The sequence below is a fragment of the Notamacropus eugenii genome, chromosome 1 (genome assembly GCF_028372415.1).
Source record: "Notamacropus eugenii isolate mMacEug1 chromosome 1, mMacEug1.pri_v2, whole genome shotgun sequence".
Classification (NCBI taxonomy): domain Eukaryota; kingdom Metazoa; phylum Chordata; class Mammalia; order Diprotodontia; family Macropodidae; genus Notamacropus; species Notamacropus eugenii.
The window spans coordinates 254,290,042-254,305,540 of record NC_092872.1 but is presented as its reverse complement, the minus strand read 5'-3'; the positions used below and the strand labels follow the sequence as shown (position 1 = coordinate 254,305,540).

Genomic DNA, 15,499 nt, shown 5'->3' with positions numbered 1-15,499 from the left:
CCTAATCACCTAAGATCACTTCCATGCTACAACACAATATAATATATCAATCTGTCAAGGATCTGTGATTTGTTTGTAATGTCTCACTTCAGGTCACAACTCAGCTATAAGTCAGTAGCTAAATCTGAACAGGTTGCCTAAAGTTCATTTTTTTCTTTTTTACTGAAAAGGTAGTTTATCACTTGAGTTGCAATACTACATGAAGGCATTAGCATACATGACAGTCTACTTCCTCTTTAAGAAAATAAAGAATGTGGCTCAGACCATTTAAATGAATGGTTAAATCTTGATGGTGATTTGGATAATACTGTTATTTTGATATGTCAAATCAGACAAGCTTCCCTCACCTCTCCCTCATTAAAAATTCACCTGTACAAGAGGAAAAAACCATGGTAAGGCTAAGAACTTAATTTTGCTGAGCAGCCAGGAGTTTCTGCCAGACTTCAACCTCTGGAAACTGGTGTTTCTTTACAGATTCTTCCTTCATTTCTGTGGAATAGCCAGCATCCTTAGGAGGCATGTAAGAGGCATTTTTGATTACTACAGGATACTTGAAGTATTCAAGTAGATGAGCTACACATTCACACATCCTGTTTTCAAGGCTTCCAGATACTGATATATAGTCAAATATTATTAAATGCTGTACCAACTCACAAAGGCCAACTCCTCCAGCATGAGGGCAAACAGGAATTTAAAATTTTTTGGCCATCCCAGTCTACAGCTATCAATCTGGAGAAACTGTAGGGCACTACTGTAGGAGCTGTTTAAATATCACTCTATTGTGGCACTGTTCTCCTGTTGCAACACCAATTCTTAATGGGGCTAAAGCTTTAGAGATGGCGTCATGTCCAAGCACATCATCAGGGGAGGTCGGCTCCTCAATCCACAGAGGCTTAAATTCAGCCAACTTTAACATCCACTCCACTGCTTCTGGCATGTCCCATCGCTGGTTGGCATCTACCATCAAAATCTTTTCAGACCCAATCATATCTCTTATAAGTCTGCATCTACAAATGTCATCTTCAAGATCAGCCCCAACTTTTACTTTAAACCTTGTCCAGCCCTCTTTGAGCACTTCACTGCATAACTGCTTTAACTGCTGGTCAGAGTAACCCAGCCAGATACAGGAAGTAGTATATTCAGGGTAGCCACACTCCAACATCTGTTTTTCTCTGTCCTTTTTTGCCAGTGCTCCCCTTCTGCAATATTTCATAGGCTTCCTCTTCAGTTAAGGAATCTGTGATGTAACTGAAATCTATGCAGGATAACAGTTACTTGGGGTCCATGTCAACAAGTAATTTCCAAAGGGGCTTTCCCTCCTGCTTGGCCCATAAGTCCCACAAGGCATTCAAAACAGCTGCTGTAGCTAAATGTACAAAGCCTTTCTCTGGACCAGTCCATCTGAGCTGTCCATCACTAGTGAGCTGCCTGTAGAATCCTCTGAAGTCTCTGACAATGTCTCCAAGGCCTTTATTAAGCACATGATGGGAAAGTGTATTTATGGCACAGACAATAACTTCAGTTCCTTTCCCCCAAGTAAAGGTGACTCCATATCCCTTGAGTCCACCCTTTGCATTTGTCTCTATTATGACATAGGCCGTGGAATAATCTGGGTTAGTGTTCCTGGCATCAGACCTGTGGCCTCCAAGAGAGGTTGGGAAACACATATCGTGGACCATGAGCAGGGTGATGCGGTCCCCTACCATCTGGCTTCCTTTCTTCTTGGTGCGTGCAGGAGAAGTAGCACTACAAGTCCCAGAGAGGGGGGTGGAGAGCTAAAGTTCATTTTTTAAAAAATTTATTTATTTTTAGTCTTGAACATTCACTTCTACAAACTTTTGAGTTTTAAATTTTCTCCTCCTCCCTAAGACAGAATGCATTTTGATATACGCTTTACATATACTTTCATATTCAACATATTTTCACATTAGTCATGTTATAAAGAAAAATTAGAACCAATAGGAAGAACCGTGAGGAAGAAGAAAGAAAACAAGAACCACAAAAGAGAGCAAATAGTCTGCTTCAATCTATATTCAGAATCCACAGTTTTCTCTCTAGATGTAGACAGCATTTTCAATCATGAGTCTTTTGGATTTTCAATTCTTGCTTTGCTGAGAAGAGCCAAGTCTAAAATAGACACTCATTACACAATGTGGTTGTTGCTGCATACAATATTCTCCTGATTCTGCTCACTTCACTCAGCATCAGTTCATATAAATCTTTCCAGGTTTTTCTGAAGTCCATCTGCTCATCATTTCTTATAGAACAATAAGATTCCATTACATTCTTATACCACAATTTGTTCAGTCATTCCCCAATTGATGGGCATCTCCTCAATTTCCAATTCTTGACTTGCTGTAAAGAGCTGCTATAAATATTTTTGTGGGTCCTCTCCCTATTTTTATGGATACAGACTTTTATGGATACAGATTCCTTTGGATACAGACTTAGAAGTGGTATTGCTGGGTCAAAGAGCATGCACAGTTTTCTATCCCTTTGGCCATAGTTCCAAATTGCCCTCCAGAATGGTTGAATCAGTTCACAACGCCATCAACAATGCATTAGTATCCCAATTTTCTCACATCTTCTAAAACATTTATCATTTTCCTGTTTTGTCGTGTTAATCAATCTGATAGGTGTCATGTGACACCTCAGAGTTATTTTGATTTGCATTTCTCTAACCAATAGTGATTTAGATAATTTTTCACATGACTATAGATAGCTTTAATTTCTTCATCTGAAAACTACCTGTTCATATCCTTTGACCATTTATCAATTGGGAATTACTTGTATTCTTATAAATTTGACTCGGTTCTCTATATATTTTAGAAAACAGGCCTTTATCAGAGACTCTGTTTGTCAAAATTGTTTCTCAGCTTTCTGCTTCTGTTCTAATGTTGATTGCATTAGCTTTGTTGTGAAAAAGTCTTTGATGTAATGTAATCAAAGTTATCCATTTTACATTTCATAATGTTTCAGTCTCTTTTTTTGGTCATAAATTCTCACCTTCCCCATAGATCTGACAGGTAAACTATTCCTTGCCCTCTTTATTTACTTGCAATATCATTTTTTATGTCTAAATCATATATCCATGTTGATTTTATCTTTGTTTATGTTGTAAAATGTTGTTCAATGCCTATTTTCTGCATACTATTTTCCAGCTTTCCCATCAGTTATTGCCAAATAGTGAGTTCATATCCCAGAAGCTGAAGTGTTTGGATTTATCAAACAATAGATTGCTATAGTCATTGATTGTGTCTTGTGTATCTAATCTATTGCCCTGATCCATCTTTCTATTTTCAACCAGTAGCAAGCAGTTTTGATAATTGCTACTTTACCATGCAATTTTAGGTCTGGTACAGCTAAGCCACCTGCCCTTGAATTTCTTTTCATTAATTCCCTCAATATTCTGGGCCTTTTGCTCTATTGGATGAATTTTGATATTATTTTTCTAGCTCTACAAAATTATTTTTAGTAGTTTGATTGGTATGGCACTGAATAAGTAAATTAATTTAGATAGAATTGGAATTTTTATTGCATTAGCTAATCTTACCCATAAGCAACTGATATTTTTCCAATTATTTACATCTGGTTTTATTTGTGTGAAGAGTGTTTTGTACTTGTGTTCACATAGTTCCTGGGTTTGTCTGGACAGGTAGACTCCTAAATATTTTATAATATCTACAATAACTTTAAATGGAATTTCTCTTTCTATCTCTTGCTGTTGTTGCATTTTGTAGTAATATATGGAAATGCCCATGATTTGTGTGGGTTTATTTTATATCCTGCAAATTTGCTGAATTTGTTTGTTATTTGAAGTCATTTTAACTTGATTCTCTAAGATACTCTAAGTATGCCATCAAATCATTTGCAAAGATTGATAGCTTTGTTTCTTCACTACCTATTGTAATTTCTTCTATTCATTTTTTTCTCTTATTACTAAAGCTAACATTTCTAGAGCAATATTGAAGAACAGTGGCGATAATGGACATCCTTGTTTCACTCTTGATCTTATTGGAAATGCTTCTAGCTTATCCCCATTACATATAAGGCTTGCTAATGCTATTACATAAATACTACTTGTGTTTGTAAGGAAGATTTCATTTATTCCTATGCTCTCTAGTGTTTTTAATAGGAATGGGTTTGTATTTTTTCAAAAGCTTTTTTGCATCCATTGAGATAATCATTTAATTTCTCCTGGTTTTGTTGTTTAAATTGTCAGTTATGCTGTTAGTTTTCCTAATACTGAACAAGTCCTTTCTTCCAGGTATAAATCCTTCCAGAACATAGTATATTATCTTTGTAATAGGATGCTATGATTCATTTGCTAATATTTTCTTTAAAATTTTTGTGTCTTTATTCATTAGGGATATTGATCTATAATTTTATTTCTCTGTTTTGACTCTTCCCTGTTCGGTCTTGAGGCTGAAGGGCTACCCGAGCCTTTTCTTACCTGTCATCCAGGTCTTTGGGGATCAACCGGATAAACGTGTTGAGAGAAGAGACTTTCCAGAGTCGAACAAGGGTTAGACTTTATTCAGGATCTTAGTTACATGTGCAGGGTGAATTCTTCCTCAGGAGAGAGGAATCCTCCTCCTCCCAAGGGGCAAAGATCGTACAGCAAGAGGATGGGAGTGGGAGAGGGGAAGGACCTTCTGCCCTCTAAGGGCCCCTTAGCGCGAAGAGCGCTTTCAGGCTTTCCTGTCCCTACTTAAGCTCTCCCGCCGCATAGTTTGCACATGAATACCGTGCCTGCTCTCAGCCCTTAGCTAGTCAACAACAGGTGTGCTCAGACCATGGCCAATCTCAAGGGTGGGATGCTATCCCCAGCAAGTTTCCCACGGAGAAGAGACGGAAATGCACGAGATAGCCTGTGTCTCACACCTCAATTCCCAGCTATTCCCTGGGGGGCCTCATGAGAACTCTGAGGTTTAGAAGTCCTCACCTTTACCTGCCCGAGACTGTCCACGTGAAACTGAGCTTACATCCCCAACACTTCCCAGTTTAGATATCAGTACCACGTTTGCATCATAGAAAGAGTTTGGTAAGACTCCTTTTTTGCCTATTTTTCAAAACAGTTTATATTGTATTAGAATTAATTATGTGTAAAGTGTTTGAAAAAAATCATCTGTAAATGCTTCTGGCCCTGGAGATTTTTTCTTAGGGAGTTCATTGATGGTTTATTCAATTTCTTTTGTCTGAAATGGGGTTATTTAAGTGTTTTATTTCCTCTTCTGTTAATCTGGGTAATTTATATTTTTGTAAATATTTATCCATTTCAAAAAAGATTGCCAAATTTATTGGCAGAGAGTTGAGCAAAATAACTCCTAATTATAGTTTTCATTTCCTCTTCATTTGTGGTGAATTTACCTTTTTCATTTTTGATACTGGTAACTGGGTTTTCTTCTTTTTTAAATCAAATTAATCAAAGTTTTATATATTTTAATATTTTTTTCCATAAAGCCATCTCAGTTTTATTAATTAAATAGTTTTCTTAATTTTAATTTTATTAATCTCTCCTTTGCTTTTCAGAATTTCTAATCTGATATTTTTTTCTTTTTTTGCAATTTTTGCTCTTTTTAATTTTCCACTTAAAAGTATTTTATTTTTTCCAATTATATGTAAAGATAGTTTTCAACATTCACTTTTATAAGATTTTGAGTTCCAAATTTTTCTCCCTCCCATCTTCCCCTCTCCCTTTCCCAAGATAGCAAGCAATTTGATATAGACTATATATGTGCAATCATATTAAACATATTTCCACATTAGTCATATTGTGAAAGAAGAATCAGAAGAAATGGGAAAATCCATGAGAAAAAAAAGAAAAATAGTATGCTTTGATCTGCATTCAGACTCCATAATTCTTTCTTTGAATGTCAATAATCTATCATGAGTCTTTTGGAATTGTCTTAGATTATTGTGTTGCTGAGAAGAACTAAATCTCAAAATTGATCATTGCAGTATTGCTGTTATTGTATACAATGTTCTCCTGATTCTGCTCACTTCACTCAGCATCAGTTCACGTAAGTCTTTCCAGGTTTCTTCTGAAATCCACCTGCTTACCATTTCTTATAGTACAATAGCCATTGCATTCATATACCACTGCTTGTTCAGCCATTCCTCAACTGATGGGCATTCCCTCATTTTCTAATATTTTGCCACCACTAAAAGAGTTCCTGTAACCATTTTCGTACATGTGGGTCCTTTTCCCTTTTTTATGACATCTTTGGTATACAGACCTAATACAGATATTGCTGGATCAAAGGTTATGCACAGTTTTATAGCCTTATGGACACAGCTCCAAATTCTTTTCCGGAATGGTTGTATCAGTTCACAACCTCATCAACAATGCATTAATGTTCCAATTTCCCCACATCTTCTCCACCATTTATCATTTTCCTTTTTTGTCATATTAGCCAATCTGATAGATGTGAGGTGATGCATAAGAGTTGTTTTAATTTAAATTTCTCTAATCACTAGTGAGTTAGAGAAATTTTTCATATGACTATAAGGACTAGCTATTTCTTTTTGCCAATTAATTTATTTGTTTTTAGTTTTCAGCATTCATTTCCACAAGATTTTGAGTTTCAAATTTTCTTCCTGTGTCTCCCTTCCCCCCACCCCAAAACACCATGCATTGTGATTACCCCTTCCCCCAATCTACTCTCCCTTCTATCACACCTCTGCCTTCCCTTGTCCCCATCTTCCCTCTTTTGTTGTAGGGCAGGATAGATTTATATACCCTATTACCTGTGTTTCCTATTTCCCAGTTACAACCAAAAACAATTCTCAATATTCATTCCTAAAATTCTGAGTTCTAACTTCTCTCTCTTCCTCCCTCCCCACCCATCCCCTGATGAGAAGGCAAGCAATTCAATATAGGCTATATACTTGTAGTTTTGCTAAAGACTTCCATAATAACTATGTTGTGAAAAACTACCTATATTTCCCTCCATCCTATACTGCTCCCCATTTATTCTATTCTCTCTTTTGAACTTATTCCTCCCCAAAAGTGTTTACTTCTAATTACCCACCTCCTCTCATTTTCTCTCCCTTCTGTCATCCCTCCACACTCCACTTCTCCCCTTCTCCCCTACTTTCCTGTAGTGTAAGATAGATTTTCACACCAAATTGAGTGTTCATGTTATTTCCTCCTTAAGCCAAATGTAATGAGAGTCAGCTTCACTTTTCCTCTTTCACTTCCACTTTTTCCTCTTCATTGAAAAAGCTTTTTCTTGCCTCTTTTATGAGAGATAATTTGCCCCATTTTATTTCTTCCTTTGTCCTCCCAGTATATTCCTGTCTCACCTTTTAATCTCATTTATTTAGATATCATCCATTCCTATTGTATAATCTCTCCAACTGCCCAGATATTGGGAAAAGTTTCAAGAGTTACGAATATTATCTTTCCATGTAGGAATGCAAACAGTTCAACTTTAGTAAGTCCTTTATGATTTCTGTTTCCTGTTTGCTTTTTCATGCTTCTCTTGATTCTTGTGTTTGAAAGTCAAATTTTCTATTCAGTTCTGGTCTTTTCATCAAGAATGCTGGAAAGTTCTCTATTTCAATGGATGACAATTTTCCCCTTGAAGTATTATACTCAGTTTTGCTAAGTAGGTGATTTTGGTTTTAGTCCTAATTCCTTTGACTTCTGAAATTTCGTATTCCAGGCTCTTCAATTCCTTAATGTAGAAGCTGCCAGATCCTGGGTTATCCTGACTGCATTTCCACAATACTCGAATTGTTTCTTTCTGTTTGCTTGCAATATTTTCTCCTTGACCTGGGAACTCTGGAATTTGACTACAAGATTCCTAGGAGTTTTTCTTTTCTGATCTCTTTCAGGAGGTGATCAATGAATTCTTTCAATATTTATTTTGCCTCTTGTTCCAGAATATCAGGACAGTTTTCCTTGATAATTTCATGAAAAATGATATCTAGGCTCTTTTCTTTGATCATGGTTTTCAGGTAGTTCCATAATTTTTAAATTGTCTCTCCTTTATCCATTTTCCAGGTCAGTTGGTTTTCCAATGAGATACTTCACGTTATCTTCTATTTTGTCATTCTTTTGGTTTTGTTTTATAATTTCTTAATTTCTCATAAAGTCATTAACTTCCATTTGCTCCAATCTAATTTTTAAGGAATTATTTTCTTCAGTTAACCTTTGGACTGCTTTTTCATTTTACCCATTCTGCTTTTTAAGGCATTTTTCTCCTCATTGGCTTTTTGGGCATCTTTTGCCATTTGGGTTTGTCCAATTTTAAAACTGTAATTTTCTTCAACATTTTTTTGGAGTTTTCCTTTATAAAGCTGTTGACTAATTTTCATGATTTTCTTGCATAATTCTCATTTCTCTTCCTAATTTCCCCTCTGTTTCTCTTACTTGATTTTCAAAATCATTTTTGAGCTCTTTCATGACTTTAGATAAATTCATATTTTTCTTGGAGGGTTTAGATTCAGGAGCTTTGACCTTGTTGTCTTCTTCTGATTGTATGTTTTGATCTTATCATCCCCAATGAAGTCACTGAGAAAGTAAGTATCTATAGTCTGTTTCTATTTCCCCATTTGCTCATTTTCCCAGCCAGTTATTTGACTTTTGAGGTCTTTGTTAAGTAGAGATCTCCAAATGCAGCTGCTCAGCCCATTAATTACTTGACCTGTGAGTTCTTTGTTAAATGGAGTGCTCCAGAAGCAGCCACTGCTTTGGCAGTGGCTGCTGCCACCCTGAGGCGGGGCTGGCCCTGGTACTGGGCCTGGGGCTAGATCAAATTCCTCTCTCATCCAGGTGAGAGACCCTTCAAGGCTGTCTTTGGTGTTTTTGGGTTGAGGAGTCCAGAAACTGCAGCAGCCAGCAACAATTCAGTCCCCTAAGGTCTGTTCCAGCTCTATCTACACCATGCAGCATACACAAACTCTGCTTCACTCCCAGTCTGGCACAATAGACCCTTCCTCTCAATCTTCCAGATTGTCTTGGGCTAAATATTTGCTTCAGTATGTCATTTTGTGGCTTCCACTGCTCTTGAATTAATTTAGAATTAATTTGTTACCATTTTTGAGGGGTTTGGGGGAGAGCTGTAGCAGATTGTTGCTTCTACTCCTCCATCTTGGCTCTACCCCCTCCCTGATTTGGTATTTAATTGGAGATTTTTAATATGTTCTTTTCTTGCTTTTTTAGTTGCATGTGCAATTCACTGATCTACTATTTCTCTATTTTATTCATGTAAGTTTTTAGAGTAAAAAAAAAAAACACTTTCCCTATGAACCACTTTCCCTGCAGATCACAAGTTTTAATATGTGGTCTCATTATTGTCATTCTCTTGGATGAAGTTATCGATTGTTTTTATGATTTGTTGTTTGACCCACTCATTCTTTAGGATTAGATTATTTAGTTTCTAATTAATTTTTAGTCTATCTTTCCATAACTCTTTACTACCTGTAATTTTTATTGCTTCATGATCTGAGAAACATACATTTAACATTTCTGCCTTTCTGCTTTGCATTGTGAGGCTTTTATGCCCTAATACATGGTCAATTTTTGTGTATATGCCAAGTACCACCACAAAAAGGTACATTCCTTTCTATCTCCATTCAATTTTCTTCAGAGTTCAATCATCTCTAACTTTTCCAAAATTCAATTCATTTCTTTTATTTCTCTCTTGTTTATTTTATGGTTAGATTTATCTGCTTCTGACATGGGGATGTTGTGGTCCCCCACTAGTACAGTTTTGTTGTCTTTTTCTTCCTGTACCTCCCTTAACTTCTCCTCTAAGGATTTGGATGTTACACCACTTGGAGTATATATGTTTAGTAATGATGTTACTTCATTGTCTTTGGTACCTTTTACCAGGATGGAGCTTTCTTATCTGTTTTAATTTGATCTATTTTTACTTTTGCCCCCTTTGACATCAGGATTCCTAATCCTGCTGTTTTTTACTTCTCCTGAAGCATATATATTCTCCTCCCATCTTTTACCTTTATTTACTCTGTGTGTATCCCTCTGCTTCAGATATGTTTCTTCTAAACAACATATTGCAAGATTATTATTTTTAATCCACTCTGCTATCTGCTTCAGTTTTATGGGAGAGTTATCCCATTTTCATTCACAGTTATTATTACTATCTGTGTCTTTCCCTCTATCCTATTCCCTCTCTACCATTTATACTTATCTCTTTCCTTTCTCCCTGTTTTTTCTACTGGAATTTTGCTTTTGACCACTGCCTCCCTCAATGTCCCCTCCATCCTCTCCACCCCCTCCCATTTCTTTACACTTTCTCCTCTTTTTTCATATAGGGTAAGTTACATTTCTATACCTAACTGATTATGTTATTTTCTCTTTGATCCAAATCTGATGAGAGTAAGGTACAAACTGTTCTCATCTCCTTCCATTCCTTCCTTCTACTGTAATAGGTCTTTGTGCCTTTTCATATGATGTTATATATCCTTTTCTTTCTCCTACTTTCCTCTTCTCCCAGTATAATCACTTTTTAGCACTTAAATAGATTTTTTATCATGACATCAAGGTCAACTTATAACTATGCCCTCTGTCTATGTAAACCCCTTCTAAATGTGGCAATCAAGACATAGTTCTCAAGTGTTACAAGTCATCTTCCCTTATTGGGATGTAAACAGTTTGCCTTTATTGAATAACATTTTTTTCCTATTTGCTTTTTATGCTTCTCTTGAATTTTGTAATTGAAGATCAGATTTTCTGTTGAGCTCTGGTCTTTTCATCAGGAAGATTTGATACCCCCTCTTTTATTCAATTCCATCTCCTGTCCTGAAAGTTATGCTCAGTTTCACTGAACAGTTGATCCTCGGTTGTAATCAAAGCTCTTTTTCCTTATGCAATATCATATTCCAAGTCCTCCAGTTTTTTAATGTAGAAGGTGCAAGGTCTTGTGTAATACTCACTATGGCTCTATGATATTTGAACTGTGATTCCATGATTGTTTCTTTCTCATGTTGGCTCTTGCCTGCTCCACCACCCTGAAACTCAGAATCTCCCCATTTGCTGAAGTGGTGCTTGCTAATGGCTTGCCAGGATGCCTCCTGTCCTGCACTGCTCCCTTTCCACCAGAGCTAGAGATGCCTTTTCAGTTAGTCCCCCAAATTTACTGTGCTACAAGACTGCTGCATCCCATATTTCTGTTGTCTCAGTTATTCCAAGATCTTTCCTGGAGCAATATTTTCTTGGTTTTTTGGGGTCAATAAGGAAGAATGAGAGCAACTTATTTCTTACTCCCACCATTTTGTCTCCCAGAACTCCCAGAAGACATCATGGGGCATGCCTATGACCACACAGTTCTGAAGTGTTATAAGCAGAATTCTGACCCATGTTTTTCAGACTCTGTGTCAAGAATTCTATCTACTATAGCATATTGCCATTTCTTCTTATGGCTCATATCATCTGCCTCCACTTTTTTATCTTCACTTCCGTGCCTCCTTGTTTGTACAGGTCCTCCCTCCATCATTTGCCTCATTTTATTCCTTTCAGTTTCTTAACTTAAATGTCAATCAGTTGCATCTCAAATTGACCACCATGTCAAAATCCTTTTTTCTTTTGCCCTATGTAGGCATGCATAAAGTATCAAATTCCAACAATCACTTGTCTTCTCTGTTACTGTAAGCTTACTTCTGAACACAGAACTCATCTCTGACTCTTGATCTCCCTCTCTTTGTCATGTATTCTAAGATTCTCTTTTCTACTGAGTCATCTCACAATGTCTCCCTCTCTCTCACCAGAATATCAAACTCCATATTTCACTGAAAATAATTGAGAATATCTATTTGTAATTTATTATCTTCTACAATCCTATATTCAATATCACCTCTCCATCTCTCTCTCTCACACATGCAAACATACACACACACACACACACACACACACACACACACACACACACACACACACCCCTTTTATTTTGTTCCAGTATGGTAGAGGGAGGTAGAGGAAGAGAAAAAGAAGTTTCCTTGTATATATCAGTCCCTTTACTTGGGTCCCTAATCACTGCTCCTCTTTTCTCCTCAGATAACTTGTGCCTTCTATCCACCATTTTCTTTTCCTAATCTTCTATCTCTCCATGTCAACTGCTTCCTTCCCTACTGTTTACCATTGTACATCACCCATCTAATTGCAGAGATTCCCTGTCTACTTCTTATTGTCCATGTGTTGCTCAGCACTCTTGGCCCTTCAAACTGACACAACATGCCTTTCTGAATATCTGCTGAGTTAAAAAGAGCTCTTCTGGCTCAGTGGAGGAGGAAGGTTTGCTTTAACTTTTAGGAGGCACAGGACATCTATGTCCTTTATAATAGGCTTTTTATCTTAAAGGTACAAGGTACTGGTTCACACATGGCCAGCTGTATAGCCAGCAGGAAATTCCTTTACATGCTCTGTTCAACCCAATTATATTGCCCATCTCTCTCTCTCTCTCTCTCTCTCTCTCTCTCTCTCTCTCTCTCTCTCTCTCTCTCTCTCTCTCTCTCTCTCTCTCCTCCTTTATATGATCAAACTCCTAGAAAAATGATCTATTCATTGGCCTCTACTTTCTCACCTCTTGTTAAACTCCCCCCCCCCCACATAATCTGGCTTCCATTTTTGTTCCTCAAAAGAAACTGCTCTCTCTAAGACTAAAGTGTCATATAATTGCAAAACTCTGTTGCTTTTTCTCATTCTTCATCTTGCTGCTTCTCTAAAACCTTTGCTATTACTGTCCATATTCTCCTTCTGGTTGAGTATTTCTCCTCCCTGGATTTTCTCAACACTCTACCTGTCATCTAGTTCTCTTCATCTTCACTGTCTGGCCATGTTGTAGCCAAGATCACTTGAAAAAGATGACTCTTCTCTATGGACTAGTTTAGAGCTTTAAGACCAGTAGGGGAGGGGGATGATTGTGAGCAGTAGCCACAACAAAGAATCCTTAACTATTCTAGTTCACTCGTAGAAACAGTCAGAATGATAATCACCAATTTTGACATCAGGGACAGAAGTGGTGAGTGACTTTAAAGGCACTTTGAACTCACAAGGCTATTTAACCTGGTAAGGATACAAAGACCATGGAGAATTGAAGAGGAAACCACTAGGGTACGCAAGAGATCAAGACCAACCCGGAAAGGAGTTCCACTGGAGTCATTTTATCAGGAGAGAGAGAACAGGAAAAAACCAGCTGCACACTGCCCAGTTAGCCATTGAATCTTATGAACAAAGCTTTAAGATCCATTGTTTCCACTAGCTGAGAGAATACAAATGCTATCCTCACCATCTCAGTGCTGGAGACCAGGAACAAAGCCCTGCCTGGCTCACCTTTGCTACAATACATTTGCTCTATTCATGACTGTCTCATCCAAGATGCTGCAACCGGTAGGTTCTAAAAGCAAAGACTGAGCTTGTTATCACTTCTGTTGTTCAGAGGTAATCTTTCTCAATGCTCCTAAGAAGCAGTCTTTCTATAGCTGTTGCTATCCCCACTTGATGGTCAGGAGAAGATAAATGACTCTTTGGAAACTGAAGACATTGTTTTCTTTTTCAAAATTTAGCTTGCCTAATTTTCAATTCACCAACCTCCCTCCACTTTTAAAAGCCACTATTATGTTCAGGAAAGTGACATATAAACCAATTTACTGAGCAAACTGAATAACAATATGCCTCTCCTCCCCATTGTAAATGATCCAGAAAATTGAATCAGATGGTACAAATTCTAAAGAATCAATTGTCTAAATATTCAATATCAAATGAGAAAATATGAGAATGAAGTATTAGCTCTTTTAAAAAAATGTGGAGGGCAGTAAAGAACTATGAAAATGTTCTTAAATATTTGCATATGGTCTGTGTCTTATAGTTTTGAACCTTATTACTTGGACGGCTAGGAGGTTAAGTGACTTGACCAGCTTACACACACACATGCACACACACACACACACACACACACACACACACACACGTGCACGCACACACATAGTTGAGCTGAGACTTTTTCCAGGCCAAGTATACTGGGAGGTCAGAAGGAAAAGTCTGTGAATACTTACCCAAGAAGCAGGGAAAGAATTGTATTAACTGATGCAGAATAAACAAACAGACAAGAAAAATAATACACACATTGATTATAAGAAATAAAAAGAAAGAGGATGGAAGGAAGGAGAAAAGAAAGAAAGAAAAAAGAAAGAAGGGAGGAAAGATAGAAACTAAGAAAGAAGAAAGGAAGGAATGAAGGAGGGAGAAAGGGAAAAAGGAATGAAACCAAACATTTAAAGATAAACTAATTCCCAATCAGTTATAAAGGATTTCTGGAGGAGGCTATCATCATTCAGAAAATGAACTGATAAAAAGAAGTATGTATTGTATGGTTTTATATATATATATATATATTTGTGTATAATCATAACTTTCTATAGGGTGATGTGGGGATGAAGGAAAAAAGTTAAATTATACAGTAGAGAACAAAAGAAAAACAGAAGAAACCACAGAAAAACAGGTTAGCTTTGAAAATGATGTGCAAAATGTATTACATAGCTTTTTCAAAAAAAGGAAACAGTGTGAAATGGAAATTTATGGCTTTATATTAAATCTTCTTATGTGCTACTGTGTACATAGAAATATTTTTTTCAAAAATCTTTTTGTATGAAAAGAATTTAAAATGAATAAAACTTTTTGAGAAAAGAGATTATTTGTGGGGCAAGGCAATAGGCAAAGATATATTTTGAAATGGAGGAATTATAAAAATAAACAACATCAATGAAAAGATGTAAAAAAACCATGGGACATCTAGGGGATACAGAGAGCCAGATCTAGAGTCAGGAAGACTTGAGTTCAAATCAGGTCTCAGGCACACTAGCTATGTGACCTTGGATAAGTCACTTTACTCTGTTTATCTCACTTTCCTCATCTGTAAAATGACTTGGAGAAGGGAAGGGCAAACCATTCCTCTGCCAAGAAAACCCAGAACTGAGTCATGCAGAGTCAGACACAACTGAAACAACTGAACAACAAAGGGAAAGAGGTGGACTTTGTTAATGACTATTTTTGATCAGTTAAATAAAATATTAAGGAAATAATGTCAAAGACTTTAAAAAAAAACACACTTTTCAAAATATTTATTTACCTTTTAACTTCTCAATTGAAATGATGAGACAGCATTTCCAGTTGACTCCTCAGTCCCACTCCTTTCCTACAAGACAGTAAACTTTGGGCATATAAGTTGGTGCTTGTCAGCTCAAGGTCCCAACATAGGGCAATGGACCTGTAGTGATAAGTCACTCCTGGCTTAGTCGCTTGTGATTTTTACCTTGTTGTCCTGTTTGTGTGGAGACACAGGGGCAGAATGGGGAAAAATTCCTTCAGGCCCAATTCCTCTGCCTGCCTGTGGGAATTTTCCCCAGTTGAACCCACAGAAAATCCTCAAATTCCTCTTTAAGGTAAGGGGGCTTTATTCTGGAATTGGTTTTTACCTGGTGAGTTGCTCACAGGACCTTTCCCATATACTGGGCAATTCATATTGTGAGGCTG

General features: G+C 37.0%; 1 pseudogene; it reads right to left on the bottom strand.

Moving 5' to 3' along the window:
* Positions 1-401: 401 nt before the first annotated feature.
* Positions 402-1,706, bottom strand: LOC140517386 (mitochondrial enolase superfamily member 1 pseudogene; annotated as a pseudogene).
* Positions 1,707-15,499: the final 13,793 nt, after the last annotated feature.